The sequence below is a fragment of the Diachasma alloeum genome, unplaced genomic scaffold (genome assembly GCF_001412515.2).
Source record: "Diachasma alloeum isolate Michigan unplaced genomic scaffold, Dall2.0 Dall_scaffold_00965, whole genome shotgun sequence".
Taxonomy (NCBI): Eukaryota; Metazoa; Arthropoda; class Insecta; order Hymenoptera; family Braconidae; genus Diachasma; species Diachasma alloeum.
The window spans coordinates 151,072-170,627 of NW_021681082.1; the positions used below are offsets into that span (position 1 = coordinate 151,072).

The 19,556-nt window shown below is 33.8% G+C and overlaps 1 protein-coding gene across 1 annotated transcript in view; it reads right to left on the bottom strand.

The window, feature by feature from the left end:
* The window catches only part of LOC107045505 (E3 ubiquitin-protein ligase hyd-like), a 36,994-nt gene that overhangs the window by 12,913 nt on the left and 4,525 nt on the right, over positions 1–19,556 (bottom strand). The window lies entirely within an intron of this gene.

Below are 19,556 nucleotides of genomic sequence, written 5' to 3' on the forward strand. Positions count from 1 at the left end.
TGTAATAAAAAAGCTTATGAAAGAAACTTTTATAGGGGAGAGTGGGCAAAATGAAACAGTCGAAAAATGACCGTTTGACGCAATGCAAGCAAAAAAAAATTTTTTTATTGAATGTTTTTTTATCAACTTTTTTTTATTATTGGGAGTATTGATGAGAATAATTATTTTCTATTCGTCTTATAACTCAGTTGATTATAATTCAAGTGGTTAGATGAGGCCAATTACACTTTTCTTTTTTTCATTGGATTGAAATTCAGCATCACATTTTCCTCTTTCTCCCTCTGGGTCTCCCCCTGGACCTTCCTCTGGACTTTGGATTTTGCTGTTTCATTTTGTTTTCGATTAATCCATTGACAAAATCTTCTCCCGTCAGAACTTCTGAATAATTTTTCATTCTACTGAATGAAAAATTATTATTCTCATTAGTACTCTCAAGAATAAAAAAAAGTTAATAAACAGAAGTTAATTAAAAAAAAAAATTTAACAAAAAAAAATTTTGTTCGCTTGAATTTAATAGCGAAGCGGTAAAGCGGGTCAAATCGATTTTAACTTTTGGTCAGTTTTTGATGAATATCTCGGAATCTGAGAGAGATAGCAAAATTTTTTTCATGACCTTTTTTGTAACGCTTAATTGGCTCTGCAAAAAGGGTCATGTCAAATTTTTTAAATCTCTTTTCGATTCCGAGATATTCGTCAAAAAACTGGCCAATAGTCAAAATCAACGTAACACGGTTTACCGCTTTGCTACTGAATTGCGCCAAACAGTCATTTTTCGACTGTTTCATTTTGCCCCACTCTCCCCTGCAAGAATTCTCTACAGTGAATTTCCGTATATGACAATGGAATCAGTAGTGAAGTGGTAAAACATAACAAATCAATTTATCCAAACTTGATAAATAATGCATTATCTCGATTATCTCAAAACAGCTTAACACTTTCCCACCGAAATAAGGCAACTACTAGGTGAAATCATTTTAGAAAAGCAAAAAATTCAAATATCCATTATAAGTGAACATGTCACGATTATTGAAAACAAAAGAACGAAAACAGTATATTTTTGCCACCAAACAATAGCTAAAATGATAAAAATAGGAGGGAAGGTGGGGCAAAATGGACACTTCTAATTTTTTTTTCCAATGTCCATAACTCAAAAAGAAGTTTGTCAATTGAGCTCAATCTGTAGTCATTACGAGGGGAAAGAATCGTACTTTCCACGGAAAAAAAATCAATTTTCATTAATAATTCAATGAGTTGGCAATTCAATCTCATTTGAAGAAATTTTGAAGTGCCCATTTTACCTCACTCGCCAATATAATTTTAAAATATCCATTTAGTAGAAAGTTCTCAATTAGGTACTTTAAAGTTTCACATATTTCGCAGATTGATGGAAATTAAGGATATTCAAGTACTTTGGCTATTTTTTCTCCAGAAAAATGTTTTTATACTTTTATAGTCGACTGTCAGAGCTTTCATTTAAGCCCCATTTGACCCTAAGCTTCTGGACATTTTACAATGATTTTATTAGTTAAACTTTGAAGGTCTGCATTTGAATCTCGATATTGAACCGTTAGAAAACATTTTAATAATCTGACGAAAAAATTTGAAAGTTTACGTTTAGAGGAAGATTGATGAAATAATTGAAAAATTGCAATTTTTTAAAATTATGAGCATTATCTATAAACAATTTATTAAGCAATCAATTCTCCACCATAAAAATAATTTTTTCGGAATTGTACTAAATTTATACATATTGAAAATTTTCTCAGAAATCTATTTTGTGCCTAAAAAAATTACGTTTCCGAAAATTTAAACAATTTCAATCATTCATCTATAAACAATTTGTAAAAAAAAAATAATTCTTTGCAAAATGTAATTGAATAACGCTGAAAATTCATGATTTTTTTCAAATGTTTCTCACCTAATTTAATTGACAAATTTGACGATTAAAAGTGGTTAAATCTATAGTATAGGGGAGGGTGAGGTAAAATGCACACTTTTGACGTTTTAAAAAATATTTATAACTCAGAAACAGATTTATCAATTGAGATCAGTTTAGGCTCCTCACAAAAGGAAATAATTGTTTTTTTCCTTGACAAAAAAATATTCCATTTCATAAACAATTAAACCTGTCATTGATATTAAAAAAAAGAGTCAAATGTGTCCATTTTACCCCACCTTCCCCTAGTCTCTACCAAACAGTAAACGACACTTGGATATCGCGTGTCTGAAAGCAAAAGGTCGTAAACGCCAAAAAGCTACTTTCCGAGTTTCTTAAAGCCAGAAGGTCATATCTCCACTCATTTTTTCTACAATTCTGCGTGAAAATACTGGAGAAACTTATTATAATACCTACATTTTCAGATTAATGTTGAGCTGCATATATGACCTTTTGCCTTTAACTTATATCCCCAGAAATGAAAAATTCCTTAAAAGCAAAAGGTCTTAATGACAATTTTTAATTTTTTTTACCATGTACGACCTTTTGCCTTTAATTTCTGTCCTCAGAAATGGAGACTGACCTAAAAGCAAAAGGTCGTAAAGACAAAATTTGGGATTTTTTAGTTTCCAATTCCGTGGACAAGTTATACCTTTAATATTCCAGTTGATGTCACATGAAGTTATCGGTGTCTTTGATTATGGTCAAATAATTATATCGGCAACTTAATAACATCATTTGTGNATGGAGACTGACCTAAAAGCAAAAGGTCGTAAAGACAAAATTTGGGATTTTTCTCTCCATTTTTAATCTAGATTCGTCTATTTCGGAACATTGTAAAAACTCTCAAAATGTTTGTATTTTCTAAACATTTTTGGTGCACTAATCACCCCTTGTATAACTCTTTCAAGATACGCTTGTGTATTACGTATTTGTAACAGAAGAACGCATCTCTAAAAAAAATCGAAATTAGGGAACTGAAGCGATCTTCATTGTTAAGGGTCCAACAGAGCAGTGATCGGAAGAATCCCGTGTACTCTCGAGGGTTAAATGGGAGAGGCAGGTACAGCACAGAGAAACAAAAGTGGATTAACATTAGAAACTAGTTTCTCGATTTTCGAAACTCCAATTCTTAAGCTTTATCCTTGATGGGATCAAAAAAAACTAACGATTTTGAGAATTGTTTTTAAGAACAAAAATTTTCTGAAACCAATGCTGAATTTTTTTTAATTTTAGAAAAGTTTCAGATTGAACTCAAAAATTGCGGCCGAGGTATTTAAAGGGCGTAAGTGCCCCATATATAGGGAGGGGTGCCCAAATATCGGGAATTTCAGATGTGCGGAGAGGGCTTTTTGCGAAGAGGGGGAGGGGGNGGGCTTTTTGCAAAGAGGGGGAGGGGGAGTTCTAAATTTAGAATTCACAACCAAAAAAATTGAGTCGGTGAGGTTTTCAAAAATATCTCCAAAACTAAGGGAGATAGCGAGTTCTTACTGAAAATTTGGGGGGTGAGAGGTGGGCATTGAGAATTCACAATCAAAAGAATAGAATCGGTGAGTTTTTCAAAGATATTTCCGAAACTAAGAGACAGCGAATTTTTACTGAAAAATTGCGGAAGGGTGAGGGTTGTATATCGAGAATTCAATAAAACCTCCCTCTTCCCCAAATTTTCAGTAAAAATTCACTATCTCCCTTAGTTTTGGAGATATTTTTAAAAAAGTCGCGGACTCATTTTGTTTGGTTGTGAATTCTCAATGCACCATACCCCCCTGCCACCATCTCGCCTCCCGAAAATTTTCGCTACCTCCCTTAGTTTTGGAGATATTTTGGAAAAACTCACCGACTCTTGTTTTTGGTTGTCAGTTCTCAATTCACAACCCCTCCTCCCCCTCTCTGCAAAATGCTCCCTCCAAAAATGAAAGAAATTCTCTAGATTTTAGAAAATATTTTTTTCTAAACCAAGTCTATTTAGTAACGGAGCTAGAAAAAAATCGTTTAAAATTAATAATCAAAATGGGGANTTAAACAAGTCTATTTAGTAACGGAGCTAGAAAAAAATCGTTTAAAATTAATGTTCAAAATGGGGATTAATTTTAAACTATTTTTTTCTAAAACTTAGAAAAAAGTTCTAGATTTTAGAAAACTGAAGGTTAGAAACCGCAGTTTCTAAAATTTAGAAACATTTTTCTAAAGCCAATCCACGTTTTCTATCTGTGTATTCTGAACCATGTTTCGAGGGAATTTGAAACTTCTTCAGATTATGATAATTAACAATCGTGAATTCATGGGCGCATGATCATTCGACGCATAAAGGAATTATATTCCTCATCCTCTCAATGACTAGGAGGATATTCTAATTTCTGTAATGAGAAATGAGTAAAATTGGAGGAAACTTTTTCACAAAGATGGAAATATCAAACTGCAAACAAAATATAAAATTGGATATACGACCTTTTCGATTTAGGTGAGACATTTTTCTAACTTCATCAAAAGTAAAAGGTCGTTTCTGCACTGATAACTAAACTCGAGATATTTTAATTTTTTGGGTTCACTTTGATCGGTTTCCTAAAAGCAAAAGGTCGTATATGCTGGCGGATACGACCTTTTGTCGGAAAAGGCCATTTTTGGCATATATAACTTTTTGCTTTTAAACACGCGATATCTATTATCAATTATTTACTGACATGCATAATACGATGTTTAACGTTTTCACGGAGTGGGGGTAAATTTTTTAGGGTAACAATAACAGATAAACTCTACATTTTCTCCTGGGGTGGGGAAGGAACCTCTCGTGAAGGGTGAAGGGTCCTATTAAAGATGGAGGAGCTCTAAATATCTGTTATCAATTTTCGAGGGGTGAGAATGAATTTTTTCCTAGTACTGACGGACGAACTCGGAATTATTTTAAAGTGTGGAGGTGGTACGTTAATATCTCACACTCATTCAGACTCATTGTCGTCAAAGTATCAAAGTATCCAGTCAAATAAACATACGTTTTTGCCTATCATTGCAAGGGAAATAATTTGAACGAAAAAATGGCATTTGGTTGGGAATACTATTAATAACAATAATATACATAATTTTTGGGATGCTGGCATTAGGCAAATTGTTAAAATGAATTGAAACTCTAGATTGGGGCGCTGCGCAATGATCCTCGTGCTACGCCGCCAACGGCGTTGCCAGATTTTGGCGATTTATAGCCAAAACCTGTACAATTTTAAATGGGGTGATGTCACGATCTGGTAACACTGGCCGCCAAAATCTTCACAGATACTATAACGGGGATACATATTTCAAAGAAATTAGCAACTTTCCGTCTACCTCCACTCCTCAGCCACTGTTGATCCAAATTTGCAGGAAAACGCGGGGGAACGAATAGTTTAATTTGTAAATACAATTATTTCAATATCGTTGTTAATGTACAGAAGATACAAGGTAGTGATAAGACGGCTGAGAGTAGTGGCCAGCGCCTGAACGTTAGACAAGGGAATTGAGGGAAGACGCGCAACTTTCGGACGTGCAAATAATGTGAGTCTACTATATTGGACTCAATTTGTAGATGTGTCAAAATTATTCACTAAAAAGTTAGTCACGGCACTTGTCTTTCATCAGTAGTTCCAGCACTATGTGCGCTCAAATGTTGAGAGTAAATTGGACATTTCACCGTGAATACCTGAAAATATAATTGAGTTGTAAATTAAAAAAACTGAAACATTTAACGATAAAATCCGTTGGTGACAAAGTTATTCTCCAATAGTTGGAAAAGAGGAATATGAAAACTCCAAAGAGAAGAATAAAAACTCAAAATTTAAATGCGAAGAATTTAAAACTATAATTTCTTTTTTGAAACAGAAGAAATAGGCAAAAGAAGTCGGAGGGACATTAAAAATTGCCTAACATCATTCCCTAACTTCATTTCCTATTTCTTCTGTTTCTGTAACATTTTTAGAAGTCAAATCTTGAGTGTCCATTATCCTCTTTTGAGTTTTGATTGTACTATTTTTCAACTACTTGGGGATAACTTTCCCGTCGAGGGTTTTCAATTTTATATTTTGTGCAGTGAAATCTATATTTATTCTTAAAATTCTTATAAAAATATATCAATTTTGTTTTCAAGTTTTTATTGCTTCTACTTCTAAATTATTGGCATTAAAACATTATAATTCTTCGATTTTTTTGGATCAATGAATAATTTTTCCCTCTTTGCATTTTTGCGAATTTCTCAATATTGATAAATTTTTTTTTCTATAAATTCCATTTCATTACCTTTCGGTTTTTACGGTTTCTTGTTCCTTCATTGATATTTTTCCACATATATGTTTTTCCCAAATGCTCTTCCCAGTTTTTCCAAACAATGTTTCTTTCCTGAGGTGTTCCCGCGCGGTCACCCATCCATATAGTGACCACGCTCAGCTCTGCTTACCTTCCCAAAGCTAAAGCTGCCCACCAACGCGCAGTGCGCTAGCCCCGTAAGGCTATTGAAAAAGTTATGAATTTGCTACATTTCGTTAAAAATATTATTCGATAAAAATATTAATATTATCATCACACTAGCATTCCCTTCACATTAAGTACTCTCGAATTAGCTAAAATTCCAAAGATTCATAACGTGTGCCTTGTACAAAAAAGGCGTATTGTAGCATATTTTAACCCTAGCCGTGGGAAACAGATCATCCGCCCCCACCTCGTAAGCACGTGGAGGATGATGTTTTCTACGGCGCGGATTGAAAAAAATTGTTGAAGATGCGGGCCGTTGAAAAAAAAATGTTTTTTTTCCGGAAAATTTGTGTGAAAAGCTCGTATGAACACTTTCTCAGGGAATAGTAAATCTCCACGTTTCAGATGATTCTCAGTCATCTGAGCCTAACTTTTGGAGATTTTTTTTTCCGACTTTTTACAAAGTTTTTTAAAAGTTCTGGAAATTTATTTTATTATCGCATTTGAGCGCATTTCTCTGCAGCGACAAGGCTGAGATTATTCTGATACATTTTGCATTTGAATTACTAAAAAGTGTTGATCCTATGCAATGATTATACTAAATGGAACGAGAGCGGTAAAGAATGTATCTGGCCAACGAAGCGTTTGTTAAAAAAAAGGGGGGACAGAGACAGAGCACCACAACCCGCTGCGATGTGTCGAAGACTTCCTCTTTTGTTTTTCATTCCCCCCCCCCCCTCATCCTCATCGCCGCCTTCCGTTTGCCCAGTGTAATACAGATGGATCGCGACAGTAGGTATTTTGTTTTTTCCACTTTTGGGGGGTGTTGCCAAAAAAACCATCATTTGTCAAATCCCTTCCGCTGTGTAAAGACGTATTTCTGCGTTGCGGTGTATTGGCATTATTGTTAGTCATTATTCAAGTTTTCGTTAATTAATTATACTGTGTTCTCTAATAAATCTATGGCGAGCTCATAAAGGTAAGTTCAATATCAATAATTTAATATTATCAGTGAGATTGTCTATTTTCCGAGATGCAAAAACAATTTCTCTATTCTCCGCTTTTTCAATACAATATTTTTTTGATAATCATTTTTTTTTCCATAAATGTAGTAATTTCTGCAATTTTTTATCTCGCGAATTCCTATTGGCAACTCGAATTAAATTTTTAAGGATTTTTCTTTAGAGTTCAACATATTTTTCTACACTTGAGAAATAATGAGATCTGAATTGAGGATTTTCTCACTTATTCACTTCTGAAATTCTGAATCGAGGAAAATGTGAAAAATTATTAAATGTCTCACACAATGACGCTGAAACTAGCGGGAGACCGTAGCGGGAGATGTGGTGGGGGACTGTACGGCCCCCACTACCGCCACTCACTGTATGCTACCATCTCGTTAAATTACAAAAAGTTAATACAAAGCAAAGCCGTGAAAAATTAACTATATTGAATATTTGTACCTGAGGGATGGGGGAAGACTAATGGGGGGGAGATATATCGGTGCACTCAGTAGGGGATTTTTAATTGATTTTTACAAAGCCGAGTGAAAAAAAAAAGAATTTTAATCAAACGCAAACACTTGGGGTCAAATTTTTTTTTGGAAAATACACCGGGGGAGTTGGGGGTTGATTTCTGTTTGGAATTTTACCGGTGCTCTAATTAGGGAATTTTTAATTAATTTTTGAAAATCAATTCCGCCGAGTCTTCGGAGTAAATAAAGGGTAATTATCCAACTCAAACACTTGGGATCAAAATTTTTCTTGCGAAATGCACCGAGGGGGTTGAGGGTTGATCCCCATTTGCAATTTTACCGGTGCCCTAATTAGCAAATTTTTCATTAATTTTTGAAAATCAATTCCACCAAGTCGTCAGGATAAATAAAGGGTAATTATCCAACGCAAACACTTGGGGTCAAATTTTTTTTGGAAAATGCACCGGGAGGATCGGGGGTTGATCCCCATTAAGAATTTTCCCGGTGCCGTAAGTAGGGAATTTTTAATTAATTTTTGAATATCAATTCCACCGAATCTTCGAAGGAAATAAAGGGTAATTATCAAACGCAAACACTTTGGGTCAAAATTTTTTTTTGGAAAATGCACCGAGGGGATCGAGGGTTGATCCACATTTGGAATTTTCCCGGTGCCCTGATTAGGCGATTTTTAATTAATCTTTAAAAATCAATTACACTAAGCCTTAAGGGGGCAATGAAGGGTAATTATCCAACGCAAACACTTGGGGTTAATTTTTTTTTGCGAAATGCACCGAGGCGGTTGGAGGTTGGAGGTTGATCCTCATTTGCAATTTTACCGATGCCCTAATTAGTGAATTTTTCATTAATTTTTGAAAATCATTTCCACCAAGACTTCGGGATAAATAAAGGGTAATTATCCAACGCAAACACTTGTGGTCAAAATTTTTCTTGCGAAATGCACCGGTGAGGTTGGGGGTTATTCTCGATTGAGAATTTTCCCGGTGCCCTAATCAGGGGATTTTTAATTTTTTTTTTTTTTGTAAATTCCGAATTGTGTGGACGGCCGAAGTATTTTCCTGAGCTCCCCGGTGCATTTTGAAAATAAAAAATTTTGACTCCAAGTGTTTGCGTTGGATAATTACCCCTTATTTACTCCGAAGACTTGGTTAATAAGATTCTCTAATTAGGGCACCGGTAAAATTCCAAATGGGGATCAACACCAAACCCCTTGGTGCATTTTCCAAAAAAATATTTGACCCCAAGTGTTTCCGTTGGATAATTGGCCTTTATTTATTCCGAAGACTCGGTGGAATTGATTTTCAACAATGAATTAAAAATTCCTTACTTATGGCACTGGGAAAATTATTCGTGAGGATCAACCCCCAACCCCCCGGTGCATTTTCCAAAAAAAAAAAATTTGACCCCAAGTGTTTGCGTTGGATTATTACCCTTTTTTTTCCCCCGAACACTTGGTGAAATTTATTTTCAAAAATTAATTAAAAATTCCCTAATTAGGGCACCGGGAAAATTCTTAATGGGGATCAACTCCCAACACCCTTGGTGTATTTTCAAAAAAACAATTTAACCCCAAGTGTTTGCGTTGGATAATTACCCTTTATTTATCCCGAAGACTTGGTGAAATTGATTTTCAAAAATTAATGAAAAATCCCCTAATTAGGGCACCGCTAAAATTCCAAATGGGGATCAACGCCCAACCCCCCCGGTGCATTTTCCTAAAAAAATTTGATCCCAAGTGTTTATGTTTGATGATAATTCTTTTTTTTTCACTGGGATTCGTAAAAATCAATTAAAAATCCCCTACTGAATGCACCGATATATCTCCCCCCATTAGTCTTCCCCCATCCCTCAGGTACAAATAGACAATATTTGTAATTTGTCACGGCGTTGCTTTGTATTAATTTTTGTAATTTAACAAGATGGGAGCGTACTGTGAATGGTTGTAGTGGTGGTCGTACAGTCCCCCACCACATCTCCCGCTACGGTCTCCCGCTAGTTTTAGCGTCATTCTCACACATATAGATAATCTTATTGTTATAAAAAGTTCCAATAGCCACGGAATTATGCCAAAGTTCCATTGAAATAAAATGTTCAATTTAAACAAAATAACTAAAAAATTCCCGATTAAGATTCCATAATTTGGGTGGATTCCATAATTCCATAAAGTGTCAAAAATTTTATTAAACTTGAACAAAAAATGCATGAAAATTTCATTCATTTGAAAAGTGTAGTTTTTTTGACAAACATTTTTTTACCCCTAAAAATCGGTAAGGAACGTGTATTTCATAGGAATGACATCTTTTTGCGATTCATCTAAAAATCGAAGAAAGTTTTTCTCCTGATTTTTTTTAATATTCTCACTGAAAACTCAAATGTCACCACTATAAGGTAAACAAAATGAAATTACAGAAATTCATAAACGACGGTTAAAGGAATCAGAATGCTTTCAATACGATATTGAGATAGCAAAAATACTCTAATATTTCGAATTTCACAAGTTGGCACGGAATGCATTCCGTATATGGGATAGGGGAGACCGAGACAAAGCAGGATGCCCAAAGCATAGTGGGGTACATGCGAAAAATACCGAAATTTGACAAGTTCTCGAGTTGACGAGAGGTCGATCAGGGATAAATAAATGTCAACAACATCTACAAAAAATCTAATAATACAAATTAAATTTTTTTTAAATGTGGAACAACTCGGGAAATTTGTTCAATTCCCTGAAAACTTTTTGTGGTTATTTTTCTCACTCGGATTTCAGTCAATCAGACCGCATTATACCCAAAAAAAAGGCGGTCTGAATCAGACGGAAAAATCTATCTGAATCAAGTACGACTGAATCATGCCGGGAATCGACTTGTATAATGTCGAATGGACGGCATGAATCAAGTCGGGCTTGGACTTGAATTGAGAGATGCAGGGATGGGAAAATGTGGAATTTGGCGTTTCTGAATAGTACACAATTAAAAATTACAAATTACATTTTTCTTTCGTAATCTAAGAAAAATAATTGGAGATTACAATTAAATATAAAATTGTATATCGGTAACCCATTAATCCTTTGAAATTAATAATTCTTCTGAATCGATTGGGAAATACATGAGTTTTTATTAGCACTAATCGCAAATTACCAAAATATTCAAAGGAATTTTCAATGACCTCTACTAACTATCGGCGACAGAAAAAATCTACTAAAATGCCATTGGGCAATACTTGACCAACCGGGAATTTAATTTCTCAGATTACAAATTATTGAATAATAAATATTCGCAATACCGAATTACTGGAATGGGCAAGTAATTTCATATTGTAGTTCTCAAAATTACATAGGTAATTTGGGAACTCACTTAGAACATTTTCCGATTAACTAGATAATTCATTCGGTATTTCCCAATTACTTAATTGACGGGATGATTTACTGTAATATTTCCAAATTCCCTTCTGTAATTTGGAATTGGAATAATCACACAAAGAAAAAAAAAGAAAAATTCAAGATTTTTTTCTACATTCTCGAATCGGCAGTTTAGAACTTGCATGTGGCTAAAATATAAAGAAAAAAAAACAATTTCATAAAATAAATAAATGAAATTAATCAACCAAAAAATGATTGTTCCCCTCTTTAGCACATTTTCAAAATGAAAGACATTTGGAAAATTTTGAATTGAACCTTTGAAAAAATTGAAAAAAATTGTCCTAAAAGGTTGGGCTCAGACGATCCAGCATGATCTGAAACGTGCAGATTCATTATCCCCTAAAGTGGACAATTCGCGTGAGTTGTGCCAAAAGGTCATATAAACATTTTTTTGGTTTTCCCCTGGGAATGTGTTTATACACTTTCCCAGGAGATATGAAATCCCCACGTTTCACATTTCTGAGGCATCAAAGCCTATCTTTTCGGAACCAAATTTTTTATTTTTCTACAAGGAATTTGAAAAATTTTGAAAATTCGGGCCAAAAGGTCGTGTAAACACTTTCCCAGAAAATATGAAATTTCTACGTTTTGGATGATGCTGAGTCATTTGAGCCGAATTTTACGGGACAATTCAAAAAAATTTTTTTACGCGTCATTTTTTCAATTTTTAGAAAATTTGTGCCAAGCGGTCGTATAAACACTTTCCCAGAGAATACGAAATCTCCACGTTTTGGATGATTCTGAGTCATCTGAGCCTAATTTTATGAGATAATTTTTTTGATTTTTTTACGTGTAATTTTTTTCAGCTGAAAATTTGAGCCAAAAGGTCGTATGAACTCTTTCGCAGGGAATATAAAATCTCCACGTTTTTGATGATTCTGAGTCATCTGAGCCCAATTGTTGGAGACAATTTTTTTATTTTTTGTTGTGGGGAATTTCTCAATTTTTTGAAAATACGGATAAAAGAGTCGTATAAAGACTTTCCTACACTGAGAAAAAAAATTCTAATATCTGAAACATATTTTCTTGAGAGAAGTAAATTATTTTCAATGGCTTAAATCTCAGAATGTGTGCACTTCACGGAACTCGAATAAATTTTCATTCATGACTATCGTTCCGTGTTACGTCATGAATATTTTACATATTGCAATATTGGAAGTTCATAACGAAAAAATCATGAAAACAATAAAGACTAGAAGATTGATGATTCTTCTACGCGATTTAAGTAAGTTCATCTGCGACAAAATCATACTTGAGTACAAGAATATTTTAAAGCATGAGGTCTTTCTCGGGCCATGTGAGTTAAGATGCTTGAGAGAATTAAGCAATTGAAGAAAATTTACTTGTCTCAAGAAAATATGGTTCAGATATTACAATTTTTTGTTCTCAATGTAGGGAATAATAAATTTCCACGCTTCAGATATGTCTGGGTCATTTGAACTTAATTTTTCGGAACATAGTTTTTGGTCTGCTTAAAAACAATTAGGAGACTTTTCAAAAATTTGAGCCCAGGGATCGTATACATACTTTTCCAATAAAATTTTCTTTTTTCAATTTCTTCGCAAAAAAAAAGTTTTCGATTGAAAACAAAATGCATTTTTGATTAATGAAAAAAAAAAAAAAGAAAAACAGGGCAGAAATAATGTTTAGATAGAAGAGTGGAATCCCACCTTGATTGTTAGATACTTCCCGAAACAAAAAGTCAGTTCCACAAGAAAAAATTATAAATCTGCAATCCAGATGGGGAAAAGTGATACAACGCGGAATTTTTTAACTGTTTTCGGTATTTCAGGACATTTCTTGTGCTGATGTGAACAATTTTAAACCATACTGAATCTAAAGAATGGGAAATTTTTGCCAATAATACATATTGAAGACTCAAAAAATGTCTTATCGTTTGTTCTGACACCCAGAATTTCAACAAAAAGACGGCAAAAAGTCAAAAATCAAAGAAATTGAATTTTCTGACGACCATGGGGAGAGTTTTTCAAAGTTCTTTTGATAGTAGAAAAAACTATCGGAAAAGTCTGTACAAAATTAAATTTTTCAAGGAACGAAACCGGACCAATTTTTGGCGAAATCACTCACAATATAATTTTGTATTAATCATTCATTCCAGATTAACTAAAAAAAATGGTCTCAAAAAAATTCAGAATCATCTAAGCATGAATATTCATTAATCCCCCCAAAAAAGGGAATAGGCCCTTTTAGTTTCGTAAAAAAATTCTCAATTCCCTGTGAGTAAAGCAAAAAAAATTGTTTCAAAAAATTACATAAAAATGATTTTTCCTGAAAAACTTGACGACTTCGTTTGTGTGCAGGGAACCTTGAGGGAATTACTCGATTAATTTTGAAGCTCGAGTAGTATTCGGGAGGGAATTTTCCCATTCAAATGTCGGCCAAAAGAATTGCACTATGAGACCAAATTCATCTAACAGTTCCAACCAGGGGTTCACTCGACCACGGAATCTTTTGTTTTCCACAAATATAGTCAACATGAAAAATTACCAGTTGAATTATCAAAAATTATCAGCTGAATACCGTGTTGACTATATGAAATAACAGTTGAATTTTGCAATTCTATTGGCTGACGTTTGGATGAGGAAAATTCTCAATAAAATAAAAAAAAATATTTGCCAATAATTTGATTGAAAATTAAAGATTTGGAAAATGTTCAAACTATTGATCAGGAGTCATTGACAGTAATCATATAGAAAGTAGACCGTGAAATCGCAGTGTACCTCGAACCACGAACGGTGCGTCTAAATATTAAAAAAAATATACATTTCAGAAAAAAATTAATTTAATTCATTTTATTTGTTCTTCCAATTATCTTGGTGACAAGTGGACTTGAGCAAACATGCCGGAAGGTACTTTTTGTTGGGAATTCAATTTCTTATAAAAAATATAATTTGCCATTTTCTTATAGGATTGATAACTTGCAAGTTAAATGGATAAAATCTTGCATTTCCAATTTTTTTAACAAGAATATAAAAATATCTCAATGACTACCGATTATACCAGCAAATACAAAAAATCGTTTTTTATCGAAAATTTAATCCTCTACAATAACGGTCTTTTGACATATTTACGTAGAATATTCATTATCGCGATATTTGAAAAACAAAATGAAATTAAACAAATACCGAAAATTAACAAAAAAGCATAGATAATCGTTACAACGTACTGTTCGGTTGATGAACATGAAACGGAAAAAAAAATTGTCTTATGCGTACTCTATCGTGCCCCAAATTAAAAAATGTATTCATTGGGACTTTCTCTATCGATTTCGCAGTTTTTCTATCGTTTTTTGGACATTCGACGGCGAAAAGCAAAGAAACAACATTTGTAATTTGTTTAAGGTTTGTAGACACTACATTACTGTGTCCCCAATTGAAATACATTGAAGACGCGAGTTGAATTTTTTAGAATGTAAATAGTGGTTAAAAAGCTTTATAGGTATGATGGAAGTACTGTCACCCGCCTCTTTGTCTTAGCTACCCCGCTTTGCCCCGGTCTTTCCTAAATTTTAAGGTGGTGCTTGATGACATCCTCGAATAATTTTAATGATTTCACCTCTCCCTCCCCGCAGTGAGTTGTAAATTATAGAACAAAAATCTCTACAACATCTCAAATTTTTATTTGAAGCATAGACCCTGCCTTTGCGCGCAAAAATTTTGTCATTCAAAAGGCAATAAAATGTCAATATTTTGAAAAATTGTTTTTTATTGCGTACATGGGCCACAAAATACTAAATCTGCATGAATGTTTTAAGTTTTATGTTGAGGACATAATATCTTCAATTACTAGCGTGAATTATGTACTATACTGGTGAAAAATGACAGCTGAATTTTATCATTTTATCATTTTTTGAAATTGTAAAAAATAAATTATTTTCGAAATTGGAGTTCACACTGAGAAACAAGATTTTTTTTGCCAAATATTGATTTACGTTACAGAAGTATTCATTTTTTCAATAACTAATTTTTGCAGTCGAGTCATTCCTAGAGGAGCCTAATTGGGTTTAAATTATGAAAATTATATTACTGTAGAAGAGGATCGTGTTACTTACGACTTTGAGTGAACTTTTAAAATAATTACAAACATTACAAAATCCATCGAAATTCTTCCGTATCGAAAATACGAGATTTAGAAAAAAATGCATAATCATTGGAGCAATTGCCTCAAAGTTATGTGCAAAATTGTCATGCTGTAGAGTAACATAATTGTAATAATTGAAGCCTAAGGAGATTAGTCGGAGAATAACTCAATTGGAGAAATACTATTTTTTAAAAAGAAATACTTCTTTCAAGTAAATGAATGTTTGGAAAATTTTGTTTTTCTCAGTGCACATGAAAAGAATTATGTTCTCGACTCAATGCTTAAACTATTTCAGCAGATTTCATATTTTTTAGGACATTTACTAGTTAGGAAAATAACAAATTGTGGGAATATTGAAATTTCAATACTGTTTGAGATAATCAGCTGATATTTTTCCCTTTTTTTATAATTACCATTTGAAATTCATCTAGGGGGTGAACGCATTTAAATTGGCCAAGGACGTTCAAGTGTGATCTTCATTACATTTTCACCTAATCGTCCACTGATTTTGTATCAATTCTTATTGCAATGTGGTGAAGAAACCTTAAAAATTCATTCAAAATGTTGATTGAAAAATCAGGCCCCAATTATAAATCCGGCCGATTATTAAATCGATTTAATTAAAAAAATGTATTGTTCGTATCAGTACATTTCACTAATCATAATGAATAATAAATGAAAACCATATGATTCCCATGAATATTCAATGCACTTGAAGGGTATTTATTTCGTTTTTTTGGTCTTAAAAATTGAATGATATGTTACGATACAATTATACTTTTCAATCATCGCGATTCAACGCGAAGTGTGAAACTTCGCGTTACTCGCGAACATCGCCAATAGGAAATGACCCATGCGATTATGGTTTCGCCGTCTCATTTTCTACAGACAAGTCCAAAGTATAATTTCAACTTACATATGTTGACCGACAATGGAAAAATTTTTTTTCTCTCCTATAACCTTTCGGTTCTTTACGATTTTTTCCCTTCCCACCCCCGACCCCCCGCAGGGCATTCGCCGAAGGGCAAGAGAAAAAATTATTTGAGGGAAAAACCTGCCCAAGTATAGTCGTCTATTTCGAGACTCCCGCTCGACAATGAAACTGTGACATTTAAAGTGTCACAAATTTTTGCACCCCGGCCCGGGAATCAAACCCGGGTCTCCCGCATGCCAATCCCACACTCTAACCATACAGCCATCGCTGTCGGTTTTTGACCCACAATGATTGCAGTATATTTTATACTCAATTGAAGTATATATTTTTGTCGTGTAATCCATGAAATTAATGTTTCCACTTCTTTGTGTTACAATAATTAATTTTGACTCGAATTTTGTGCTCGTAAATTAGAATATGTTTTTAAACCGTGTTTGTATGTACTCTGAGAAAAAAGTTTAAGTAAAATTACTTGATAAATTACGTAATCGTGATGGGCAATTCTTGTTATAATATTTTTAAGTGAATTAAAGAAAAAAATGCGCGGCCAGATTAATATTCCTTTTTGATTCTTACTGAGTTGTAACGTCGTTTTTACTGAATGAAAAGAACGTTTGAGAATAATCAACAACGATTCACTCTCCAAAAATTCCTTGACCTTGAGAGAAATATTCAATAAAAATTACCAGAAAAAAGACGTAAAAATTACGTTTCGAAATGTAATCTGGGAACGAAGTAAAATTCAATAAAAAGTGTCAATCGTCACGTAAATTCTACGATCTGTTCCGTAGAAATTACTCATCCGTCCAACGCCTCACGGCTAGCCATGAGTCACCGTGAGGGGGAGATTTTAACAACACGTTCAGTAATTTTTTCGGAACTTTTCGTAAAAATTCTTAAACATCCAAGAATTTTCATGTTCTGAGGCATAATAAGTCTTGAAGTTTCTGTTAGATTTTACAACTTCCGGAAAAATTACGTGACTTTTTCGTATTTTTTCGGTGACAGACCCGAAAATTTACTAAACGTTTCAGATTTATTCTCTTATATTCCTATAGAAATTTACTGAAAACGATTCTCGCCTGCGGATTACGTGAAATGTTCCGTAATTTTTCTTGAATATTTCTCCCCGTGCATGTGCGCTGATAGAATGATTTAGTCGAACCAAACAAGGTTTCTTAACTATTACCACGATTTGTTAACTATTAACGAATGGCAGTAACAGTTAAGAAGTCTCGTTTGATGGAACAATTTAGTTGCATATATATACACTAAAGACATCATCATTATTGCTATGGGATACATACTTTAAAACACCATTTTGATTCCCGAGCCGTAAATTAATTAATCGTAGTTAACTTTAACACAAAAAAGTAGAAACAAAAATTCATGTGCAGCACTATAAAAACTATCGTGCAGCACGAGAAGAATGATTGGAGGCATCATCATTTTTGTGGGGCTGTACCAGAATTATTCTGGTGCCACGTAGTAATTTTTCAAAATGTGCAAGTTATTCATCGTTTATAATGCTAAACCACATTAATTTGTCTACACTGAGAGAAAAAATGATCTCTGTCGAAAAAATAAATGTTAACCGGTACAAAATTTTCTTCTCTCAAGATTATTATTCCCCACGAGAAAATATTCTGCAGCGAATTTATTTTTTCCGAAAATTTATCCTTTTCACTTGAAAATCTGATAGTGGCATATGAATACATATTCTTTCGAGTAGAATGCCAGGATTCAAATATTAAGATAAATAATAAAGTGTTTGACTGCAAACAAAAAAATTTTCCCCGAAGCAGAAGTTTGAACTGATAGAAGAACCATTCTTTCAGCAAAAATACGACTGTATAATCTCTACTGCGTTTTTATTATTATTTGCAATATTACTCATTTGTTTCCCCGCCATTTATAGTTATTGAGTGAGAAATCAAAGTCCAGTTCTGAGGTCACAAACGGATAAGTTTGAGAAGATCAAACCACTGATCCACAGAAAATTTCAAAACCTTTTACGAAGCTTTTTTGTAATCAGCGAAATAGTGTACTTCTTTTCCGCTTGACTTGTGTACGTGAAAAAAAAAACAGATTTTGAGGCGAAAAATTATTTATCTATTTACATCAAACTATACGTTGACTCCATGTATCTTATATTATTAGACGAAGTTATCTCTGTATTTTTGAGCGGAATCAATATATTTTCGGCGGAGGTAATTTTTCCTCTCAGTGTACAACATGTTCTTCAATATAATTGATACGGGTCTTGATTGCAGAATCATAATACGAAACAAAGGATGTTATATATTATCTAAAATTTGCAAAAAAAGAGAGGGACAATTCGGTTATCGCAGCTTGCATGAACATATAAGAAATCTCTTGTGAACGAAGCTAGAACTACCTGCAAAGATGGAAATACAACGCGTCTGAACGCGACGCGGACCTTTACTCCTTAGAACGGGAGAGTGCGTCAGGCACGTGTACTGCTTTTAGTCAGCCCTGCTAAAAACGCCTCATTTTATTTAGCGACTATTTATTTTTGTGGCAGTTAGATGTATGAAAACACACGTACTCGTGGTTGTGGAATAAAGACGTTTGTATTTAGATTTGGAGAGACTTGAAGAGACGTGTTTAATGGACGCACAGCGCCCAAAAAATTGCGTTTTTCAGGCGCCAGTCTGGAAAATGAGTTATATTGGGGAAAATTTATTGTTTGTGGATAGTTAATAGGAAATGTTCGTAAATTGCAAAAATTGCAATTTTACTATATTTTCGTAGATTATGAAAGGTATCAAAATGCAATTTCGATTGAAAAAGCACTTTATAAAGCCATACAAACCGGAGGGGGTGGCAAAATGAAAGTTTTCGTATGGCGATCTTCACAGCCACCGTATTGCATGTGCCTTAATGGGCTGCACATCTTGAAATTTTGATTTATAAAAAAAAAGTTGAATATTATCGGAAAAGAAGATAAACGAAAATTATACTTTACTGTCAAAATACGGTGCCAGACTATTTCCGGCATTTGATTATTTGTCTTGACAGAAAATTAATGTTCATGTTCATAACACAAACATTCAGATTGCAATAATTGTATTCTTTGGAATTGTGAGTGATGAAATAATTTGTGGTGACTTTTCCCATGAGATTGGAAATAACAGAAGTAGTACCGACGACGGTGGCTGTATGGTTGGAGTGTAGGGTTGGCATGCGAGCGAGCCGGGTTCGATTCCCGGCCGGGGGGGGG